Source organism: Pan troglodytes, chromosome 2 (genome assembly GCF_028858775.2).
Source record: "Pan troglodytes isolate AG18354 chromosome 2, NHGRI_mPanTro3-v2.0_pri, whole genome shotgun sequence".
Taxonomy (NCBI): Eukaryota; Metazoa; Chordata; class Mammalia; order Primates; family Hominidae; genus Pan; species Pan troglodytes.
This window is the reverse complement of record NC_086015.1, coordinates 59,667,450-59,692,876: the sequence shown is the minus strand read 5'-3', so window position 1 is coordinate 59,692,876 and position 25,427 is coordinate 59,667,450. Positions and strand designations below refer to the sequence as shown.

Below are 25,427 nucleotides of genomic sequence, written 5' to 3'. Positions count from 1 at the left end.
GCCAGTGGAACTTAGAAGGTTTGTATCACAGGAATTAAGTAGACTCAAGTCGATTTTGCAACCACCTATAAACTTGTTAAATACAGATTCTGATTCCATTAGGTCTGGGTGGAGCCTGAGATTTTACGTTTCTAACAGACTCCCAGGTAGGGTTATCAGATTTAGAGGGGGAAAAAAATGAAAGGCTTGATTGACATCCAGTAAAATTTGAATTTCCTATATTTTATCTGGCAACTCTTCTCCCAGGCAATGTTAATGCTGCTGGTGTGTGAACCACCCTTTGAGTGGCAAAGATGTACATCATAAAGACATAAAAATCTGATGAAAGTATAAGGCTGAGTTAGTGGCTGAGCATCTGGTACAATTTACAAACAAGCGCGTAGTTTACAGAATAGTCGCACTGCAAAATGTGACTTGGCTATAGGCAGAGACAAACCAATAGCAGCAAAGAGTGTGTGTACATGGTTAGAAACAGGGTTCCTTGCATTCCTAGGCTTAGAGTCCTGGGGGACAGTGTGGTACTCATGTTTGCTTTATATATTTATTTACTTAGCCACTTAGTTAATATTGGTAAATCCAAAGTAAATTTAGAACTATAAAAGTAAAAAAAGGTTTTTTTAAAGAGCTAAAAACAATGCAAAGTTTAATGTTGAGGGCCTTGAAGAAGGCATTTTGCCACATTCTGCCTCTCTTTCCAACTCGCCCTCCGAAAGGAAGGGGCCACTGTAATTCCTCCTGCAGCTCAACCCTGATAGGTGATCTGCAGACGAGGTGGGGGCTGGGGCATAGGTTTACAATGACATTTGACATGCAAACCCAAGGGTCTGTTCCTTTGAAGCTGAAAGAACTGATTCTAGCTCCTTTGAGGATACTGGGCAACCAGAGTGGCTACTTACAGATTGCCAGAAAGTTGGCACTGAAAGGGAGCTTAGCCATCATCGATTCTAGCCCCACTTCACTGATGAAGGGGCAGCGCTGCAGACAGCAAGTTCCTCCTCCTCCGAGCCCCTTTCTCCTCTACTGGCCGCTCTGGCAGGTACATTGGAAAAGCTTTATTCCAGGGGCTGTGTAGGGTTAGGACTTAGTTTTTAAAGTCTGTTTTTTGGGGAATTTTTTTGTTTGGTTCTGTTTGAAAGTAAAGAAAGATTGTCTAATTCCAAATCTTACTTGCCTGTATTCTGTAATGAAAACCATCTCCCTTCCGTTCATCCATTCTTGACAGTGGGTTGAATCTTGTATATATGTCTCCTGTGATTTTAGTAGGCTTGATTTATTTAATCAAAGGCAGATACCAGACTTTTCCCAAATTTAATAGTGCCATTTGTTTTATTATTCAAGTATTTATTGAGTACCTTCTATGTGCGAGGTCTGTGGAAGGTCACAGCCATCCAGAAACTAGAAGTTAAATAGCCCTCTCTCATTCAGCATGTCTCATCAGGACTTGGCTCTACTGTAGCAATGAATAAGCATGGAATTTAAGCTGAATTGCTCAGAGGTTAGTCATTTTAGCTGTTTGGCTGGCCTTAATTTCTGAAACATCAAATAACATCATATTTCAAGTCCCATTGATAGATAACCTATATGCCCCTACCCTTAGTAATATGTCTAACATGATATTTTTCACCCAATTCTTTAAAATAATCTACATTCATGACTCAATTCTCATTATAAAATATTTAAGCTATATTGAAGTAGCAACTTAAAACCTGAATGTCTCCTTCGCTCTGTCCCCCAACTCTACACTTCTCCCCAGAAGCAATAGACCCCAATTAATTGGTAGATATGTCCTTTGTCTGTATTTACAAATAATGCACATTTACATAATTCATTTAACACAAATTAGATTATATTATTCAGCTTCTTCTGTGATTTGCATTTTTCACTTAACAGTATGTCTTGGTAAACTTTCCATTTTAATATATATAGACCTACCTTATTTTCTAATAGCGACAGAAGTATTTCATGGAATTCCCCTGCCCAGGTTTATTTTAGCCACTCACAGTTAATGGGCATTTAGATAGTTTGCCATGTTTTGCTATCACAAACAAGCCTGCAGTGAATAATTTTGTGTATATGCCTTTGGGCGTATGTGCAAGTATTTCTGCAGAATAGAGACCCAGAATTTTAATTTTCTACGTGAAATAAATCTGATAAGCTGATGAGAACAGGATTGGTTGCCAATTGGCAAATACATTCCAATCTGAGTCTTGAGTTTCCCAGCCCACGCTGTCCTGTTTGTGTTAATGCAGGATTGCCCCCAAGAGTCCTCCCTGTTCAGACCCTGCTGGCTGACAGTTTGAAATCTGGAGTTGAGCTTCATATATAAAAACCTTAGATTTGCAATATTTAAATTCTTAAATACCCTAAAATGGTATGGACTTTATTAAACAGAAAGTGAAAAAGGGAAAATCTAAGGGAATTTCCCTGATAAATGGATTGAAAAATCCATATTTAACAAAGCATTAGTCTCCCAGGAAAGGAGGTGGGCCCATTTTTTTTTTAAATAACCTTTTCACGTTTTTCTTCTCAGCTAAGCCAACTCCACAAATAGCCCAAACTAAACACGTAATGACTGTGCTGTGTTGAGATGTGTTTTGTTTCAGATTTTAAAATGCAGCAAATAAGATGTGATAGGCAGAATCTAAAGATGCCTTTCCAAGATGCCCATGCTTTATTCAAACACTAACCAGGTACTGGACGAAGGGACTTTGCAGCTTATCTTAAAATAGAGAGAGTATCCTGGATTATGTAAACGGACCCAATGTCATGACATTAGCCCTTAAAAGTCGAGAAAGAAAGTCTAAGAGTCAGAGTGGTGCAGTGGAAGAGGGAAGGGGAGAGATTAGGCAGCAGAAGAGGCAGAGAGGTCCCAAGGGGGAGGAGAGGAGAGACGAGGCTGTGATAAAAGGAAAGGGGCTACGAGCCAGGGATTGCAGGTGGCCTCTAGAAGCTGAGAATGATGCTCAGCCAACTGCCAGCCAGGAAAGTCCCACAACCAGACGGAGCTGAATTCTGCCAGTGACCTGAATGAGCTGGAAAGTAAATTCAGCCTCAGAGCTGCAAAAAAGATTGCAGCCCTGTTGACACCTGGTGATTTTGGCCTCATGAAACTCAGCAGAGAATGAACTGAGCCGTGTTGTGCCAAAATTCTGACCTACAGAACTGTGAGATAATAAATAGATATTTTTTAAAGTCACTAAGTGTGTGGTAATGTGTTAGGATAGCAATAGAAAACTAATGCACAGACGAGTTGAACCAACATCAGTGTGTGAGACTTGGCCCACAGGACAAGCTGGTGCATTTTTTACTTTCTAGCAACTGGAGCAGGGTAAGGGCCCAATGCTATAATATGAAGAAGACCAGCTTGCATTTTCTAAGTGCTTACCTCTTTTTAGGTGCTGTGCACAGTACTTTATGTGCATTTCTTACCTTGTTCTTCACAACAGCCCTACAAGGATTTATGCTTTTATTATTATTATCCCTATTTTATAGGTGAGGGACCTGATTGAGGCTCACAGAGGTTAGCTACCTGGGCAGGTGTCACATGGCTTATTAATGGCAGGGCTGGGACTCAAACCCATGTCTGTGGGACATCATACCCAAGTCTGTGCACATAAGTGCTATACTTCACAGTGCACCACGACCCCAATTAAATATGAAGCTAATGTTTCCATATACAAAATTGCTGATATTTAAACTCCTGCTAAACACTCACAACTAAGAATGCCTTTCATCACATAAAGCCCTTTAACCTTGTTTTAATGCCCTTGGAATACTACACCACTAGGTGCTGAGCAAGGAGAAAAAAAATCAAATTTGGATTTGGTCAAGGAAATAGGAGACTCCCAGGCCACCCCCGCCCCACCCCCCAGGTTCTGCAAGCCAAAGCTCAGAGCACACTCTTACATTTCTCTTCAAATCCTTGGAGGTCTCACTTGCTCTAGATTGTGTCAAAGATTGTGCCCCTTCCCTGCACCAGGCACTCAATTCCAGGGGTGGAAGTTGTGATGGAGACATTTTTATACCTTGGACATAAAGATCAGGAGCCAAAAGGAATATCAGGTGGAACAAATGCTATTGCTTACATTTTATCTGGAGGTGGGGGTGCGGGTTGATGTGCCAATTTGCTCTCAGTTGCATGTACAGAAATTGTGACCTCAAATTCAGCCAATGGAACGTCTGAGTATGAACATTCACATTGTTCAGACATTTAACAAATATGAACTGAGCTTCCATAATGTGATGGGGTTTGCATGAGAAGCTAATGATGCAGTAATGAATAAGGTGAGTTCCATACTCGTAGATCTTCCAGGCTCCATTATTCCAGGCTAATGAAGGAAGCACAGAAAAGCAAGCAATTTCAGGATAGTATAATAAGTGCTGTAGTGGAGGAGGCACTAGATGCCTAGAGCACATATGGGAGAGACGCCATACCGAGATTCAGAAGCCAGAAGTAGTGACCCTTGAGCTGTGGCCTCACGGATAAGTAGGAGTTGGCCAGGTACAGAGGCGGCAGAGGAGAATAGCCCAGCCCCAGGGGATGTCATGATGTAGATCTGATCTGGGAGCCTACCCATGTCCATAAATACATCTGGAGTATAGGAGGCAAACAGGCTATCGGTTGAGACTGAGGTCAGAAAACCTTTCTACTAGTTTTTTGAAGAGATTGAACTTAATTATAAGGGGACTTGGAAACCATTGAAAGAAAAGGCTGAGCAGTGGCATGGACAGATGTGGGTGCTTTAGAAGGACCCCTCTGGTGGAAGAGCCAAGAATTGATGGAGGGGAGTGAGTGGAGCACAGAGACTGTTGGGACCTGAGAGAGGTGGTAGGGGGTAGAAAGGAAGGGTGGGGAGATCAGGGATGGGGAAAAGCAGCTGGATTCCAGAGCTATCTGAGGAGGAGGGGCCACGGGGTTTGTTCGTCTGGTGGAGGGAGAGAAGGGAGCCCAGGATGACAGACAGCCAGGCCTGATTTGGCCAAATCATCATCCAAATATTATTCTGGGCTGACAGGCCCAAGTTGCAGTCAGCAGAGGCAACACGGGCTTATAATTTGCCATTTGTGAACGTCCTGAGGACTGGAGAATCAGCTAGGAAGCAAATCTTCCTTCTGCTGCATGAGACAGCCAAAAGCACCTCTGAGGATAGGCATCTCAGGGATTTCAGAGCAGGTAACGCCTTTGGGTTGTTTTGAATATGCTGACAGAAGAACAAAAGCTTTCAGGAAAACAAAGCCCAACCCCTTAATGAAACAGGAAAGGATATACAGTTTCAAACGCTTGCTTGCTTTCCTTGTTTTCTGAGAAGAAAGATGCCTTGCCTGTTGAAGGTGGCAGATGCAGGTTGCTCTGTGGGCCTCGGGAAGGTTCACTGCAGCTGTCACCTGCCCAACCCACGTGTCCTGAGGCACTGTGACATCTTGACAGGTGTCCTGACTCTTGGCCTTGACATGTCCTGTCACGCCTGCCTGTCAGCTGGGACTGGGCTTGGGGAAGAGCTTGTGGGCCTGGGGCCTGGTAGTACTTGCTTAGTTAAACATCTGTGGCTGCTATTTCCCTGTCACAGGCTGGCAAGTCAGAACTACTCAGATTCACTTGCACAGCAATGGTCCTTCAGTCTTCTGATTATGTGGCTCTGCAACAGGGAGAGGGAGATATTCATGAGCAAGTGTGCAAAATGCATTTAATGCCTGCTAATGGTGTACAGCCATCCATTGCTTTGGTCTGCCCAGTGTCTGTCTCCCTATCTTTTGATACCAGGGGCCAAGTTTCTCTGGGGAATTCCTTTCAGTTTTTGCAGTTCTGGGACAGTTACCCTTCACCCAGCACTATGTCAATATGGGCACATGACTCAAGCCAGCCAATCAGAGTTCACTTTCCCTAGACTTGGTCACTCAGAGGGAGCTATCCCTTAGGCCACAGTGATTGGTTCAGAAATGGGCACATGATCAAACTAGACCAATGAGTCTCAGTTCTGAAATTTTGAGTTAAGATTGCTTGGAAAAAGAACTGTTTACTCTATGGAAATAGAAGCTGGAGTGATGAAATTTGGGGTACCAGGGGCGACAGGGCCATAGTGAGAAGAGAACCCTATCTGAAAATGAAGTCAGAAGGAAAAGGAAAGTAGACAAGAATGATGGAGAGAGAGGCAGAGACAGATCCCTGAAGACATCATTTAAGATCCCGAATTCACCTGTGCCCAAAGCCAGACTAGTCCTGAATGATTTAGTTACAAGAACTAATAAATGCCTTTTTCCACAAGTCAGTTTGAGGCCAGATGAATAGAAATTGCATCTCTTATTGAGTCCTGGCTCAAGTCAATTTAGCAAGCATTTGTTAAGATATACGGTGGGAGCTATACCTCAGAGCTCCAGGGAGTACAGGAGGTGTGCTACAATCACAGCCATTGCCAGTATTGTTATTATTCCATTTATTAGACATTTCAGACACTCCTCAGCACTTTACACACATTATTTCATTTCACCCTTTGAGCACATCCTTTAATTAAAAATCGTTATCTACACTTTACAGGGAAAGAAACCTAGACCAGAGAAGTTAAGAAATACATCCAGGGGTGGGTGTGGTGGCTTACACCTGTAATCCCAACACTTTGCGAGGCCAAGGTGGGAGGATTGCTTGAGCCTAGGAGTTGAAGGCCAGCCTGGGAAACATGGCAAAATCCTCTCTCTATTTTCAAAAAATACAAAAATTAGCCGGGCATGGTGGTGTGTGCCTGTAGTACCAGCTACTCAGGAGGCTGAGGTGGGAGAATTACCTGAGCCCAGGAAGCAGAGATTCCAGTGAGTTGAGATCATGCCACTGCATTCCAGCCTAGGCGACAGAGTGAGACCCTGTCTCAAAAAATAAAGAAAAAAAGAAATATGTCTAATATAGTAATAATAGTGACAGAGGATGTGAGTTATCGTCTACACACTGGCAGGCAAAAGAGGTTACTTCCTCCCATCTCAAGGACTTGGAAGTAAGGGAAATAAGACTGTACACCCAAGAAAGCAAAATGGAATAGATCGGAGTAGAGATTTGCCAAGTTGCCTTACAGAGCCAGGACAGCTTCCAGCCAGCCAGGCTAGATCTAGCTGCCTGAATGTATTGACAGCAAAAAAAAAAACAAAACGAAAAAGGGTATGTCAGGAGAGGTGTCAGCCAACCATGGAGGCAAAAGCGGGGGAGTGAAAGAGGAGGATCTTGGGGATGCCCTTCATACCACTATCCAGGAGATGGGTGTCATAGCCACGGAGCTTCCCAGTGGCCAGGCCATCTCTAGGGGGAGATGAGAGGGAAGGTGGGGCCAGGAATCCAGCAGTCACTCTTTCCATCAAAGCCACCATCCTGCTGTGGAATAGTTCCCCAGGGCCTCTTAGCCTGATGCCCTTACATGACTACTTCAACCAACATCCCTAGTTTTGAGGATGCCATTCTTCTCTTCATCGTGACCCCTTCTACTCTCTTTTTAAATTATTTCTAGGCCTCTTCTTCCCTAGAGGCCGTGTCTATGGGAAGGGGACTGTGCTTGCCACAGTTGGAGATTCCAGGTTCTGCAGTGATAGTTTCATATCATTGTAAATTCAGCTGGCCTTCGGAGTCTAACATGGTTTCCCCTGTGACTTCCTACAAGAAGAGACTGAGTTGGTCAGAAGCTAATGAACCTTTTGGTCTATACATCTTTCAGAGTTCTCCTTATAAGATAATCGCAAGGTCTCTATTTTGTAATGCTAAGGAGACAGGAGCTGGCTACTCTGGAAGCTGCCTTTTTGGAGATGTACTTCTTCTGTGGCCTGACAAGGAAGGTTTCAGAGCCTCCCAGACTCAAGGCCAGGCCTGGGTGATGGCATAGCTACCATGTAAAGTGCATTCTCCACCAGGAGTGGTGGCTCATGCTTGTTAATCCCAATGCTTTGTGAGGCCAAGGTGGGAGGATTACTTGAGCCAGGAGTTCAAGACTAGACTGGGCAACATAGTGAGACTCCCAGCTCTACAAAAAATAAAAAGTAAAAACAAAACAAAAAAAATAGCTGGAAGTGGGGGTGTACTCCTGTAGTCCAAGCTACTCAGAAGGCTGAGGCAGGAAGATCACTTGAGACCAGGAGTTCAAGGCTGCATGAGCTATGATTGCACCACTGCATTCCAGCCTGGGTGACAGAGTGAGACTTTTTCATCTAAAAAAAAATTCTTTAAATCAAAACTCAGAAAAATAAATAAATAAATAAATAAAGTGCATTCCATGGATATACCTGTGCCCTGGATGAGAGGGGCCAAGCAGCTTTGCAGACAGAACACCACAAATTTAAACTGGAGTCCCAGCTTCATTACTCGCTAAGTGGATAAGTTTTCCAACTCTTTAAGGCTCAGTTTCCTCCGATAAAACATGAAGAAAATAGTAGGATCTGCCTCCCAGAGTGGCTAGAAGACTCAAATGGAAAAGAAAAGAATGCAAAGGGTTTAGCAGGGCACCTGACATGGTTGCACTCATTAGCTGTTAGTGGCTCTCTTCTTGCTGATATTTTTGCGTCCTGGGATGAACACACATCCCTATCCACATACTTTTCTATGTATGATCTAGGCCTGAGTGTTCCATACAGTGACTCAGACCCTCAGGAAGGCAGGGAGTCTTGGAGAAAGAAGGCACCTGGCCTTATAGGTGGCCTGGCTGACCCAGCAGCTATCCATAGGGTCCAGTCTGGAAATGTCAATGAGGGAAATGGGCCAGGGAGGCTTGGTTAGAGGGGCATCACAAGTCAGCTTCAGCCCCACATGCCATAAGGGAATGCAAGCTCAGTATAGCCATATCTGTGCCATTTTTCAATAGAATCCAAGAATCTAGATTTCTTTATGATAGCAACTTATTTCAATTCTTTTAAACACTCTGCAGGCCCAACAACCAGCCCAAGTGCAAGAAACAATCTTGGGGCTCCTCTAATTTTGATCCATAACCTAAGGGCCGGGCAGAAATAGGTAGGAGTTTTCTGAGTTTGGGTTCCTGGAAGCAGACTCTTCTTTGTACTACATGACAAGGATGTAGTACAAGCTGTCCTTGGGGGATGTGTTCCCAGGAAACATCAATAAGGCAATGGGAAGGCAAGCCAATAAAGGGGGAGTTGTCAAGCCACCACTGTGGGCAACTGGTGACTGCAGCTTAGTCCTGCTGTGGAACGCTGGAGGCTAGTGTGGAACCTGAGTCATCCCACTTTAGAGGTGAGGGAGCTGTGATATGTGTGTCTTCATTCCTGATGGTCATCGGCCGAGGGCTGCTCCAAGGGGCCTCAATACCCTCACACTCCTCACCTGCCACAAGCCTGTATAGGGTGAGCCTTAGAGGCCAGGGAAGCCCTCAGGCAAAGGCATGCAAGAATGGGCAGTTAGAGGTTGGGCTGCATACACTGAAATGGTCGAGCCTAGCAGGCCATGGAAGGGGCACCCACAGTGTCAATGAGAGACAGGCAGAGGAAGGAAGCAGGTCACCACCACCCACTGCATTAATAAATGTCCAAAACATCCATCTAACCTGGCAATTAGGGATGGATGGCAAAGGTCCTCATACTGGCTCCATCTGTCCTGTCAGAGGAGGCTTCCAACACATGCCTCCGGTCTCCTTCTCGTGCCAAAGCAGGAGTCGAGGCTGGAAAGAGATGTGAGCTCCTTGCAGGAATGTCTGCTGGCCGCGCTTGCCTCTAGAGGCTCTGCCTGTCAATTACAGAAAGATCTGCGAGACTCCATTCTCCTCTGTTATCTTCCACCACAGTCTCCAGTGGCAACTCTGCAACTGTTTTCTGCAGAGTGGTTCAAATTGTTTTATATCTCCTTAGCTGCCAAGTACAATGTCATAAGCAATAAATAAATAAATAGTTGGCCTATATGGAAAGCATATTTTGTCCAGATGCATGCTTGAAACTTCAGCTCTGAAACAAGAAAGTCAGACTGGAAACCACATCCTCAAAGCTCGGGAGAAGTACACACAGAAAAGCCATTTGATTGGCAGGTGCTACCACCCAACACTGGATTTGTGTCCTACTGATAGGACAGACAGTGCACCTTCTGAAATGCTGAGCATGTGAGGTGATACAGTTTGCTGGTGTTCATGCTTAGCATGGGTGGCCCTGCTAGACAGCCTGGAATGAAAGAGGAATCAAGTTTGGAGGATGACTTAGCTGAGGAGCTGAGACCTGTGTGTTTCTTTTGATCTCCTCTTTACCAGCTGGGTTGGGGCAAGCCTTCCTCATCAAGAAGGCTGAGTTCAGCATCCTTTTCTGGGGTGCAAACTGTTTTCCCAGCTATCTGGGGCTTCTTGGATGCAAAGAGCAAGGGCATGACAATATGTAACCAGGAATGAGGAGGAAGAGGAGGGAGAACTAGATGGCTCAAAATCAGCTGGGCATGGTTTAGCTGGCTTAGCCAGCCATGAGATGGAGCGGGCATTCCAAGAAAGAGCTGGGGCCAGCAGGTAGATGATCTGAGGAACAAATATGGCCTTGATGGCAGTAATCACCATAGAGAGTGCACCAATAGTGACTTGGACTGCCTGGGACAGCTGGCTGGGAACACTTTTAAATGTCATTTTTATTACTTTTTAAATTAAAAATGCATATGCATAAAAAGTTAAACAGTCTAGAAGATGCATATAGTGAAAAGTGAAAGTCCCTTCTGCAACATCCCCACATCTATGCACTCTGTCATTCCAGAGATTCTTCCAGGCTTACACACACACACACACACACACACACACACACACACACACACTTTTACCAGGTTTGAGATTGTTCTATACAAATAATTCCACAACTCCCTCTTTTGCACTTTGTGTATTGTGGACTTCTTTCCACATCGGTATAATCTGTCATTGCTTTGTGGTGCTCTTTTGATAGATTATAATACTTTGTTAAAATTTTTTGAGGTGACTTCTCAGATTGCTTTCCAAATTGCCAGCCTATGGTAAGCAACCAAAAGTGTTCACAGTTGATGCTGTGATCACTATTGCGAGTAAGAGTAATCTTTTATTATCTTACCTGTTGAATGCAATAGAATTAAAGTGAACTATGGAAAAATTCATGAAAAAAGTGATTACAGAAATGATGATTTTGAATATGCACTTACACACACACACACGTAAAATATATATGTATAGTGTAATGAAATTCAAGAGAGATATTGGGCTGTCTGAATAAAACTAAAGATGTCACTTCTATACGTGAGTTATTTTTCTGGAATGAATTCCTTGACCTACCACCAAGATTTAGTTCGAGGCTTGTGTGTATCCCTTGACTGGCAGCCCAACTTGGTAGATGAGTGTGAGACTTCTGAAAGATACTATATAGATGGTTAAGAATAATCTAAGCCATGAACTCAGACACCAATTCTGATACTTTTCAGTACGCAGTCAGTATGCTCAACTGTCTGTGCCTCAGTTTCTACATTTCTCAAAACAGAACAATAACATGTACTGGTTTTTTTTTTTTTTTTTTTTTTGAGACAGAGTCTCGCATTGTTGCCCGGGCTGGAGTGCAATGGCGTGATCTTGGCTCACTTCGACCTCTGCCTCCCGGGTTCAAACGATTCTCTGGCCTCAGGAGATTACAGGCACGTGCCATCACGCCCAGCTAATTTTTTTATATTTTTAAGAGAGATGGGGTTTCACTATGTTGGCCAGGCTGGTCTCGAACTCATGACCTTATGATCCACCTGCCTCGGCCTCCCAAAGTGCTGGGATTACAGGCATGAGCCACCTCACCCAGCCAACGTGCACTTCTTTGGGTGGTTGACAGGAGCAAAAGAGAGAATGCATATGAAGCCCTTAGCTGGCATGAAGTACCTGCCCAGCAAATAGTGGTTAGTAGAGTTAGGAAGAGGTATGTGATCACCAGCAGACAGCAGGCATCTGGTCAGGTGTGTGTGCCTTAAGGACCTGGTCTGTAAATGTCCACCTTTATAGGTGCTCACTCTCTTCTCCCAGCCAAGTAGTTGGGGGAAAAAAAATAAAATAAAATGAATGTAGACTAATGTCAAAAGTCAATAGTCAACTAAAACTGTTCCAGAATGCCTCAGGTTGTCGCAAACCATCAGCTATTACAGACTAGAAACAGAACCTGCTTTCCAGTTGTAGATGATAAATAAACACAGTGCACTGCCCTTTACAACGAGCAGCTATTTTTTTAACCCATGCAGATGTGTCCTATTTACATTTAAGCTGTCACACAAATTAGCAAAGGCCCACAGAATCTGAAAAAAGGCAGGCCTCAGAGCCCAGAAATTTTCGCAGGAAAGGAAAATGACTTATCCCGCTCCTCATTGCTGTGGTGGCACAGTCTTGATAGGGATTGGGAAGAACTGAAGAGCTTTTCCAGGACAGCAGAAATGTTTGCTGACCAAGCAGGCTTTGGAGCTAATCTGCAAGGCTGGGTAAAATGAAATGCAACAGCATTCCGAGCTGCTGGGATTTTGCCTTTTTTGCAATCTGTGAAAAGCCTTGGACCTTTAACAGATATAAAAATCCCCTCATTTGGTATAAGCCTGTGTGTGGCAGAATGAGTCTAATTTAAAACACCAATCAGAGAATAATGGATGATCCCCTGTTTCTCTGAGGGTAAGATTTCATTGACAAAATACTTGTTTGGCTATACCTAGTAGACTTACTCCTTATCAAACCACATGTATGGACTGCTAGAGGGAGAGTATGAAAGACTGAGCCACATATTCAAAACCAGTAAGGGCTGGGTGGGGCAGTCTTCAGAGGTTTTTCAATCTCTTTCATAAACTAAAGAGATAAAGGTTCAGAGAAGCAAAAGACCCAGTTCAAGATCCCCCAGCTGAAGCCTGAGACTAGAACCCAGGATGTGGGGCTTACACAAAATCAGTGTCCACTCGATCACATGGCTTCCAGATGATGTTTCTCTTGGGGGAGGCCCATGAACAGGAAGATGTAGACAATTTAATGTAAGCTTTAAAACTCTTATGGCTGAACTTTCCTGGAGAGCAAACAAAGCCCTGATTGTATGAGTCCAGAGAGAGTTTGGTTCAAGACGAGCAATTCCTTAATTCTGTAAGCACTGTGGAAGACCTACAGAGGGCTAGCCTCTGGCGAAGGCTGTGGACTTGCAGAATGACATGTACAGGTCCCTGCCCTCAGAGCAGCGAGGGCAGACTGGCATATAACATCCTATGAGAGGCAGGCCAGGTGCAGTGGCTCACGCCTGTAATCCCAGTACTTTGGAAGCCTGAGGTGGGTGGATCACATGAGGTCAGGAGTTTGTGACCAGCCTGGCCAACATGGTGAAACTCTGTCTCTACTACAAAAAAAAAAAAAAAAAAAAAAAAAAAATTAGCTGGATGTGATGGCGGATGCCTGTAATCCCAGCTACTTGGGAGGCTGAGGCAGGGAGAATTGGTTGAACCCGGGAGATGAAGGTTGCAGTGAGCTGAGATCGCACCACCGCACTCCAGCCCGGGTGACAGACCCAGAGACTCCATCTAAAAAAAAAAAAGAAAAAAAACACCCTATGAGAGGCAGACACAAAGGCCATAGGAATACAAAAAAGGTGGCTTTTCAATTTTGCCTAGGTGATTCATAGAAGGCTTTATTTGACCTGGACTTTGAAGGGGTAAGCAGGCTTTTTTTCTGGAAGAGAATTTCTTCGTTCATTCATTTAATTGAAGTTTAATAAGCACCTACTTTTTGCCAGTCTTTGTGCCAGGTAAACAAGCAGTAAATATGAAGCAATAAACAATACTCTGCCCTCATAGATTACCTTCTCTCAGGGAGAGTCAGAAATTAAGCAGATAAATGAACAAATAAGTAAGATGATTTTAGATAGTGGTAAGTACAAAGAAGGAAATGAAGGGGAAGAGACCAAGAGGGGAGGATGTTGCCTCAGATGAAATAGTTTGAAGGGCTGATGTGAGAAGATGACCCTCGGATGAGAAGGAGCCAGCATGAAGCAGGCCAGGGTGGTGATCATCAAGTGAGATGGGGGGAGAGATGGTAGGAGATGAAATTGGAGAGGTGGGTGGTATCCAGTGTGCACTGAGCCTTAAGTGAGAGTCAGTAGACTGAATGTTCTAGGAGAACTGGGGAGGCTTGGGAGGACTCTTTTTGCAGGGAACGCTCTATGAATAAGGAGGCAGAGAAGCATGACAATCACCGTGGTGGGGTGGGCGTTTCAGTGGTGGATGTGGGGCTCTCTCAAATGCCAAGTAGTCAACCTGAATCCTGACAAGCCTTTCTCTTTCCAGTCATAAATAGGCAGGACCAAAAGACAACACAATCCTCTGTTTCACAGTGAGGAATCAGGCTTGGAGGGTTGGAGGCACATGGCCAGCGAGGGCAGTGGAAGGGCTGAGCCAGGATTCAGGACCTGGGACCCAGAGCCTTGTGCCCCTCCCTGCCGGCCCCTCTGCCTCCTGGCCCACCTGCATGTCTTCCAGCGACGTGGATTTAAAAATCTGTTCCCCATCAGACATTTCAGAGAGGGCTTTTACAGTTTGTTTTTAGAAGTGTGTTAAAAGGCAGTCACCTTGAATGACTTCTGCTTGACAGAAGTGTCAGCATTGTCACCACCTATTCCAAGGAGCACTGGCACATGACGGGGGTGCCCTGGCTCCATGGGGAAATGAGGAGGAGGGCAAAGAGCTGTTCACCAGAGCTAGCATTCAGGTTCAGCATAGCTCCTCACTGACTGTGTGGCCTCGAGAGAGTCTCATCTTCTTCACCCTGGACCTGCACTTCTTTAAGTATAAAATGCATACATTGGATTGGGACAAAGGCATTATTTTAAAAAATTATTGGCCAGGTGCGGTGGCTCACACCTGTAATCCCAGCACTTTGGGAGGCCAAGGCGGATGGATCATGAGGTCAGGAGTTTGAAACCAGCCTGTCCAATATGGTGAAACCCCATCTCTAGTAGAAAATACAAAACTTAGCCAGACCTGGTGGTGCGCGCCTGTGGTCCCAGCTACTCGGGAGGCTGAGGCAGGAGAATTGCTTGAACCTGGGAGGCAGAGGTTGCAGTGAGCCAAGATGGCACCACTGCACTCCAGCCTGGGAGACAGAGTGAGACTCTCTCAAAAAAAAAAAAAAAAAAAAAAAAAAAATTCAGCGTTGGATAACTTTGAAAGAATCAAGTTAAACAGATTGTCTATGCAGGACTTCTCAGAGCTTTCGATGTGCTAATGAGCACAGTCTGACTCCAAGAGGGAAGTGAAGTCTTAAGCCTGTCACAGGTGTATTTATGCAGGTGTCCCTGGAATGTTTGGGGAAGGATGACTTGTAGAACTTTTGTTCCTCAGGACACTCAGGGAGCTGGTCTGTGGGATAAGCCCCAGGTTCTGAGATGGGGGATGAAAGGGAATCTTCATTCATGTCCTTGCCCGGCCTTGTTCAACTGCTACAGAGTGGCAAATTGTCCAGTGTGTCCGTGGTGTGTGTCCCCTCCCTGGTCCCACTTGTACCCTCTCTCTGCCGCTCCCCCTTGTCACAAAAAAGCTGTCTTCTGAGGGAGCATAACAGAAGCAGAAGCAGCATCCCTCACTCTGGGGTCGGCTCAGAGCTTTGTGTGTGCCAGCCCCTTAACATACCATTTCTCCTGCCTGGGGCTCAGTTCTTGGCAGCCATGTCTCTGAACCAGGGCAAAGGGATACTCTTCTAATAGACAAACTCTGGATCTGATGGTCTTTCTCCATGGGGCTTTCTTAGCACCTTCCTCTTGGGACTCTCTTACTTCTTTAACTTTTTATCTTGTTACTCACGTATGACTCCTCTGCTCAGGGACAACCATGTAGACTGGGTATCTTTCAAGTGGCCCTTGGAGGCAGCCGCCTGTGAGACACATCTCTGTGGCTCCCACAGAACTGTCATCCTCATCCTAATGCCTGCTGTTTATTGAGCACTTAGCATGTGCCAGGCAGCACGTAAAGTCCTTTATCACTGAATCATAGTGTCCTGCAGCAGTCTTAGGAGATGTGGCACTGTTAATATGTCTACTAATCAGATGAGGACACTGAAGCTCATCCAGGTTGAATAATTCCCCAAAAGTCTCACAGCTGGCACATTGAGGGGACTGGAAGTCCCACCCAAGTCTGTCCCCCAAGTCCATGCGTTTGATTTTAATACTGCATTGCTCTACTAATATTTGAATGAATAATTTGGGGGAAAGGAAAGAAAGATAAAAGGAGTAAAATAAATGAAGATAAAAGGAGCGAATGAATGAAGGAATGAGTGAGGGAATGAACTAAAGGGAAGAATAACCCTTCCAACCTATCCCCAGCTTCAGGAAGCTCAGCTGGCCCTGGGGGAAGATGGACATGCCTCCTTCTTATGGCCCCATCGTCTTGCTGTATTCCACCACCACCCCCCGCTGGGTTACAAATGGGCACTACCCTATTGCGGGGCATGCAGCTGCCTGCCAGCAGCCACCAAGGACTCCCCCAAGTAGCCCACTTCTGCTCCACCCGCCAACGCACACTACACAGAGCGAGGCGGCTGCAGCAGGACCACAGCCAGCTGCGCTTTCAGCTTGCTGGGTTTGTGCCTTCATTGCTGAGTTTCTCACCAAGGGAAGGGCAGCTGTTCCGGGATTGAAACATGAAGAAAGATGGGCCTAGATCAGATAAGCATCCCTTCCCAAGCAGACGTACCTCCCAATTTGCAGACCTTTGTTATATTACCAGCAGTTAAGGAATGTTGAAATGGAGCTCTAGCCTTGATCTGAATTATAATCTCTGAAGCTATATTTAAGTCTACGTAAAGATATTTCAATGCGCTATCTCTGTCTCTCTCTCTCTTTTTTTAAATTTTCCTTGGCTCAGAGCACACTTGTATCCCTGCAGAACACAGAAAGCCAGGGTATATTTCTTAATGTTTTACATTACAGTTGTAAGTCTTTCTTATCCTTTGATAATCATATTTTAACTTTCAGTCAACGTATTTGTGGGTGTGCCTGTGTGTGTTATGTAGAAGTTCACATTTATACGAACAGCATTAGCTCATTTTATCTTCCTTTCCTTTCCTCCAAAGCTGTACTTGTAAGACTACATTCAGCGGCGGATTAATCGCCAAAGAACTTAGTTCGGCTTTCACAGCTGCTGCCAAACAGCCTGTCTCCCAGGCGAGTGTAGACTTTGTAGTACTTATAATTAACAGTTCATGGGGAGGCGGGGATTGTAGTGCAGGAAAGGAGAACTGGGCAGGGGAGGTCACTAAATACTAATGAAGACTGCCAGCAGAGGAACCTACAGAGGATTTTTGTTCAAAGAGGACAGTTTGAGGAGGAGGATGGGTAACAAAAATGTGTCCTTCAGCAGTTGGCCTGTGGTGAGCTGAAGAAGCAGGTGAACTGGGCAGGCTTCTTTGTGCATGTGTCTGAGAGTGGTTGTGCACCTGTGTGTGTTTGTGTGTGTGTGTTGGATGGAAAAAGGGAGCATATCTTTTAAGACTGTAGGTTTTTTGCTAGTAAATATTGTTCGAAATCTGATTTTTCACTTATTACCATTGTGACCTTATGTAAATTGTATATAACTGGCCTCTCTGTGCCTTAGCTTTCCTATCTGTAAAATGGGGATTCATTTATTATTCAGAAAATATTTGTTGAGTATCTAGTCTATTCCAGGCACTGTTCTAGACACCAGGATTGTAGCAATAAATAAAAATACAAAAATCCTTGTCTACATGGAGCTTACATTCCACTGGGGGAAAAAGCCTTACAGGGACAGTAATAAGAAGGGTTAAAATAGATTGTGCACACAAAATGCCTAGCACAGTGTCTAGCACATAATAAGATTTTCGGTGAAAAAGGAACAAATATTAGCATTATTATTCTTTAGGTTATATTTACTAAGTGACAACCCTCTAACACTCTCCCAAAAAGACAATCATTCATCTAAATTCCACCATTTTATTCTACAAACAGATTTTTTCTTGGGAAGTAACACAAGAGTATAATACTTTGGAAAAAGATGCTCTGTAAATGTTTTGCTACATCAGTCAAAACAGTGTATCTTTGCACCAGACATCTTGAAGGGTAAAGATGCTTCTTGAATGGATTTTAGCAAAGGAAGATCAGCTCTCAGGTGACAGCTCAGACATGACGAACAAGAACAATGCAGAAAGGAATGCGTGAACAGGTTGGATTAAGAATTGCAGGGCAATTACTTTCTGCAAACCGATATGCAAGAAAGAAACACAGGCGCACCTTGTTATCCAGAAACACAATAAGCAAAAATTCACTATTACAGAATTGCAGAATAGGCAACCCCCTATGTAAAAATGGGCTGTTATTAAAAAGGGGGATGGGGGCGTTGTGAAATTGGTTTGGAATGTGGTCCTCATTTTCCACTAGAGTAGAGTTCATAGACTAATTCTCAAGGGCTTATTTAACCTACACTTGCCTGAAATGTATTATTTCCCCCTCACCAGCCACTATGTGCAACATGGCTTTTTTGGAAGAATGCACTGAAAGGGCCCTCTTCTCCTTGCACCAAGCTGGTACCAGTTTGTACTAACCGTACAGGGATTCACCTTGGTTTTCCCTTATCCGAAAATTCATTATCCAACGTTGATGGTTAAAAGGTAGCAGGAAAGCCAAAGTTGTCACAACATTGAAACATTCATGAATTAATGGACCACTTATCAAATTAGCCCCACTCAGACATCCTTCCCGTTTTAACGGTGGGCCCCCCACTGTGTCGAGAGTCAACTCTATGTACATCTGTCTTTCCTGGATCATCCGGATGTTTCCAGCATCAAGAAACACAGTGAAAATAGATTGCACAACACTTGCCAATTGAAGCAGCACATTTTTCAAAAGATGCAAGGCTTTATCAAGCTGATGAAAGGGATTTTGGAAGCCAGCTTTGTGTCACATACAAATTCCTTAACAAATGAAGATAACTTGTTATCAATTAAAAAGAAAAGCCAATAAGCATGATGACAGCCCAAGGGCTTCAAAGTGAGGGATTGGATGTTAGAGGCTTATGACAGGTTCTTGGGAAAGTGGCACATGTCTCAAATTTTTTTTGCAGACTCCTAAAAAAATAAGACTGTTAACAACTGTACTGATGAAAGTAAAGGAGGTCACATGGTGCCCTCATACAACCTGATTGGGAAGACATGGGCCAAATAAATCAACCCATATTTTATTCTTTCTTCTTTATAAAACTGGCAAGTTGTTGACATTACAGCCTAAAATTTATTAAAAATAATATACATATACTCATTTCCAAAAGTTCTGGTCTCATTTTTCAAGATAAACTCGCAGATCTCTTTCCCACTATTTGCTTTGAAATTTTGGTCCCTGTCAAAGACAAGTACCCTCTTCCAGGTTCCAGTTTTTCTCTGGTAAGGAGGACCTTGTGTATTTAAACAGGGGAAGTTCTCACGCTAGATGACCATTGCATAGATATGCTGAATTATGGGTAGTGAGCAATATGGAAGCAAAGCTACCCGTCACTCTCACCATCTCTCTGTCTACACTGGTGATGCTTAATCTTTTCAAGGTCATGGGCTCCTTGGATGGAAAACATGATGATAACAGAGGACTCTCTCCCCAGAAAATGCACAAGCATAAAGTAAATTTCAAGGGATTCACATACCCTCTTGATATCTATCCAAGGGGATCACAGATACTAGATCATAGATATAAATAACCCCAAATCTACACCCAACTCCAAATTATATATTATTTTTTCATCATATAGATCATATATACATACACACTCATACATACACTTATGCACATACATTTAAGTACCTATTAATTGCCAGATGACTTTATATATTTTCAGCCTTTTTTGTTCCTGACAGTGACCATATGGGGCATGTAATATTGTCCTAATTTTACTAATAGAGAAACTGAGCTTGAGTAAAGTTAGGTGACTTGCCCAAGGTTAATAAGTGCTTGGTCCTACTTTTCAAACACTTGGGTTTTCTAAGGCTTATGTCCACACTTTTTCTATGACATCAGGTCAACTTTATATGTCCATATACCATGTCAAATTTTTTTCTTAATAAATAACTTTCACAAAGTCTTTCTTTATTCCCATAGAAATGCTTGTTTGTGGTAGAAGAATTACATGTTCTAACCCTTAACTTTTGAAGTGTTTTCTATTCTCTCTCCCTTGTATTCTTTTTAAGTTGAAGAGAGTGCGACTATTATTATTATTCTCATTTTACAGATGGTAAAAGGGAGGTACTGGGACTTCAGTGACTTGCTGAGATCAACCAACTAGTTGACAGCTCACTGATGCTCTAACTTGGGTGGACTGGCCGGCCATTGGGCCTGCGGATAGAGCCAGGCTGCCCTCTCACACCCTACCCTCCTCAGCATCTGCTTGACCCCTTTCATCCTGTCCATAAAGACCCCCAAATCATTATGCATCCACAGTCATATTTTAACTAGCCCTAGCATCCCCATGTCTGGAGGGCATTTGTGAGTTTGGTTTTCATTATTTTTTCCATTTATCTTGAAACTCTGAGACCAAATATTTATAGTGAAAGCTGCTTTGCATTAATAATTCAGAGTCTGAATTGTATTTAAATTTTAATATTTTTTCCCTAATATTTTATCTTCAACATTAGATGCCAACTTACATCTGATTTTACTACAAATGGAAACCATAAATTTCTCCAAAGGTATGCTTGTTCAGTAATACATATGTTTAAAAATAATGAGAAAATAATAATAGCTAAAGTTTTCTCTGTGCCAGAAACTCTATTGAATGTTTTATGTGCATTAACTCATTTAATCTTCATGATAACCCTATGAGGTAGGAATTATCATTATCTCCATCTTACAGACGAGGAAAGTGACGTACAGACAGATTGAGTGGCTTGCCCAAGATTGTAACCCTAATAAGGAATTTGCATGCAAATTTTTTTCAAGTCCAGTAAAATTCAGTTCAAGGATGTAATGGCAAGTCCCTTGAAAACAGAACCACACCCTAAAGGAGGCATTAGAAACTCTCTTTTATCTAACATTGGCCTTGCCAGTACTCTATATCCACATGATGATGATGATTGATGCTCATAATGATTACCTCAAGGCAGAATAAGATTTTGAAAAATCTTCCCCACAATCAAGGAAATATCAGTATCAAAGAAGTATTCAAGGAAAGGTGAGCCTAGATTTTTTTTAAAAATTTTAAGTTGCATTCTAAATCTATGATGATTGCCAATCCCATTTTTAAATTTACATTATAATTCTCTGAAAATATTCCTTTAAACAAAACACTTTGATCCTACCAAGCAGTGTCAGGAAGACTGGCTCACAGAGCCCCATCCACAGCTGGGTTCTGTAGAAAAGTTTCTCCAGACTGGGTAGCCACTGCCTCTAAAATACTCAAGAGTAAATTTAGTAAATTTCCGTGCTATATTTGCCCATGAAAATATAAAACCAGGTAAATAAAGTGGTAACAAGATTTCATAATGATTTCCTCTTTAGGCAGATAGATGCATACATACACTTGTATATATGTGACTTTCAGTGTAAAAATATTTTTTTTCCAGTAAAGGAAAATATTGCCCCTCATCTATTTCTGAACTGCTTAGTCTTGAGAGTAAAACACTTCTAAATCCATATACAATGTGAATTTAACAAGCAAACTCCTCCATTCCTCTCCCTTCACCCCACCTGATGAGATATTTGGCACACTTTGGGATGACATAGGAATGGCACAGTATCATTATGTGGAGAGAGCAAATCAGTGTAGAAAACAAAATTGGTCAATTAAAGCTGCGATCTGGTTGGGCACAGTGGATCACACCTGTAATCCCAGCACTTTGGGAGGCAGGCAGATCACTTGAGGCCAGGAGTTCGAGACCAGACTGGCCAACATGACGAAACCCCATCTCTACTAAAAATACTAAAAATTAGCTGGGTATGATGGTGCATGCTGTAGTCCCAGCTACTTGGGAGGCTGAGGCACAAGAATTGTTTGAACCCCAGGGGCAGAGGTTGCAGTGAGCTGAGATCATGCCACTGTACTCCAGCCTGGGCGACAGAGCAAGACTCTGTCAAAAAAGAAAAAAGAAAAGAAAAGAAAAAAAGCTGTGATCTGTGGAAAGCATAGGAGCCAGAGAGAAAATCTGGGCGAATGTGCAGAGAGACTGAACTTAGCCTATTTCCCTGGGGAGAGAGAACATGCTCACTCATGAATGACAGTGGGATATGGCTTTTCCTCTTTGCCTGATAGTGTAAGGAGGAATCTCTGAATTACTTACAATCCCCAACTCTATACATTCCTCATTGTTTATTCATTCAGCAAATATTGAGTGCCTATCTTGGGCCAGTACTATGTTAGTGCAGCACACAGTGTCTACTCACTAGGGTTCCTCCTTCCTGGGAGTAAGGGAACATTGCATGTCTCCACCATGCAAATGATCTCTGGCCAATAGAATTTGAGTGGAAGTGATGGGCTACTCTTCACCATAAAATAGTCTTTGTAATCTTCCTTGTGCCCTCTGAAGACATTTAAGACTACTTGGATCAAACTGAGAAACTTAATGGGCTAGTAAGATGGATGGAAAAGATGGCTAGATGGTTGAGTATGCAGTTTACAAAGGCACTAAGGCACCTAAAATTGAAATTTCTGCTCTTCTTTTAACACCTTATTCATGATAACAAAAACAGTAGAAGGAAAAGAGAGAGGCATCAGTAGGGAAGGTTCCTGTGCTGCAAGAAATAGGAACCTATACAGGCTATCTGGATCCTAAAAGGATATATAATAGTCAAGAGTCTTGCATCAATTCAAACTATTTTTTAAAAGGGAAGGAGTGTTTATTGGCTTTTTTTTTTTTTTTTTTTTTTGAGATAGAATCTTGCTCTGTCACCCAGGCTACAGTGCAATGGCAGGATCCTGGCTCACTGCAACCTCTGCCTCCGAGGTTCAAGCAATTTTCCTGCCTCAGCCTACTGAGTAGCTTGGATTACAGGTGCACGCCACCATGCCCAGCTAATTTTATTATTTTTAGTAGAGATGAGGTTTTGCCACATTGGCATGGCTGGTCTCGAACTCCTTACCTCAGGAGGTCTGCCTGCCTTGGCCTCCCAAAGTGCTGGCATTACAGACGTGAGCCACCATGCCTGGCCTATATTGGCTCTTATATCTGAAAAGTCAGGGTATAATGACTTCAGGTATGGCTGCATCTAGGGGCTAAAAACAATGGCATTGGGTCTCTGTCTGTCACCATCTTTTGGCTTTGTTTTCCCCCAAGGGGATTTCATTCTCTAGCAGACTTCTATTGTAAGATTCCCCCATAAAATAGAAAAACAGCTGCTGACAGCCCCAGATCCTTATACAGCAGTATGGACACCCCAGATGTATGGAAGCCTCTTTCTCCCCTCAGATGGAATGTCATTGTATCAACTTTTGTCACGTTCCTATCAATGAACCAATTACTATATGGCTAAGAAATAAGTTATTTTAATTGACTAGTCCTATGTCGTGTTCACTCCCCACAGTCTGAGAATGAGAGAAGTGTGAGTCCCCAAAAGAAAAATCAAAGTACTGTTACAAAAATAAATTGTACTGAGTAATGAACAGGCAAAAAGAACATCTCCTACAGGGCTTGTTGAAGACCTGCAGGGACTGTTGCGGAGTCGAAGGGCTAGAGGGGTAGCTGAGCTACACAGGACTCCATCTGGGGAGTGGAAAATCAGGATGTTTGTCTTCTACTTTCTCATATGGTCTTCTGTCCCCTCTCATTCAATGTTCTTTACCTTCCTCATGCCCTTACCACAGCCTCCGTGTTCCCACAACCTTATCATGGACTGGTTCAGTCTCTTGGAATCCCTCTTTCTCAATCTCTAGGGGAGGAAGCTCATTAATCCATCTCAGAACCAGGTCACCTGCTACATGGCACTGGCCAGCCTTATAGATGTATTTGCCTGAAGCAGGAGTCCTAACTTGGTACAGTCAACTCTGTACAAGTTAGGGCAGATCAAGCTGTCTGTGGGGTTTCTCTTTCCAGGGCTGTGCATAAGGTAGGATCGTTAGAAAGGTGTGGCAGAGAAGGCAATAATATATGTCAAGAACAGGCAAAACCTTGGGCAGAATCAGGCTACAAGGCCATTCTTGGAATGTGAGCCTTGTAGAAAAACCTGGAATCTCATTCCTTGACAAAGACAGATGGACCAAGAATGGGCTATCAAGGAAGCAGGAAGTCCAAGTTAGTTACCAAAGAGGACGACAGAAAATCAAGGCAAGGGTGTGGCTGCACTAACACAGCCACAGACTTCTCTCCGGGGGAGGTGAAGTGCAGCCACAGGACGTGTGAATTGTGGCATCTTTCAATATCACGCAGAGCAAGCTTCCCCAGGCAGCCCTCGTTAAGCTGCTCCCTCCAACACTGACATAGCTTTCCCTGGGGCTCCTGCCCTGTGTGGATCTGCCTCCTTCTTATTAGAGGCAATGGTGAGACTTTGAGTGTCGCACCACCTCTTCTCCCTCAGCCTTGGTCCAAGTGTGAAAACATCTGCTTCCTGCCCTTGATAAACTCATCGGCAACACAGGGCTTTAAGTTAATTTTATTAGAAATGAAAATTAAACATGTGTGCATGCACATGTGCGTGTGCCCACACGCACACATACCCCACGAAAACCAAAGTATCACACATTCAGGCAAGTAGATTGAATTAGGTTTGGTTGGGTTAAAAGCAAGAGACAGGTTTTCTAAATATAAGGATCGAAATCAGCCAAGGTATTTACACAGGAAATCTTTCCTGACTGATGTAGATTTAAGCAACAGAGCTTTCAGGCCAAGCTAGGATGTTAGATCTCCCCCAATTATTCACTTGTTTGTTCACTGATTCAACAACTATTTCTGTGTCTATTTTGTGCCAGACAGTGTGTCCCAGACTCTTCTTCCTCTTTGTCTCCAGCCTATACTTTCTCTCCCTCCTGTAGGCTCCCCAGGCTTCTCTGTGGCTCATGTCCTGGTCCCCGGTCTCCTGATTGTGAATACATTGTCTTCGCTGGCCTCAGATATTCCTCCCCTGCAGTTCAGCACCTGGATTTCCAAGACGCATCACCACACCCTTGAGATAGTTCTCTCTCTGTCCATTTGGGGTTGGGACATGCTAGCACTACTTTCCCTGCGGATGAAGGTAGTGCTCTTCTCCTACCTGGTCTCCCTAGAAGTGGTGACACATTTTCATACTGTCTGAGTATCAGATTCTGGACACAGCCAAAGTCCTCTTTGACCCAGCCTACACACTTCTTTCAACTCTTTGTTTGAGAACTTCCTCCACCTCTATGCACATATGCAGAGTTAGATAGCTCACCGACCCTGAATCCAATGAGCAATTTGCCTGGTTTTGAAGCCATTTCTATAGGGTGTTCTCAACGCTCAGGTATTGTCAAGGGAGATGTCATAGGTAGTGCTTTTACCAGGTACCATTGATCTTATTGTCTTTGAAACCAAACCCTGTGC

At 43.6% G+C, this 25,427-nt stretch overlaps 1 protein-coding gene and 1 pseudogene across 14 annotated transcripts in view; both read left to right on the top strand.

The window, feature by feature from the left end:
- Positions 1-25,427, top strand: part of ERC2 (ELKS/RAB6-interacting/CAST family member 2) — a 965,515-nt gene that overhangs the window by 807,565 nt on the left and 132,523 nt on the right. The window lies entirely within an intron of this gene.
- LOC134809644 (uncharacterized) overlaps positions 797-25,427 on the top strand; it is a 42,409-nt pseudogene continuing 17,778 nt past the window's right edge.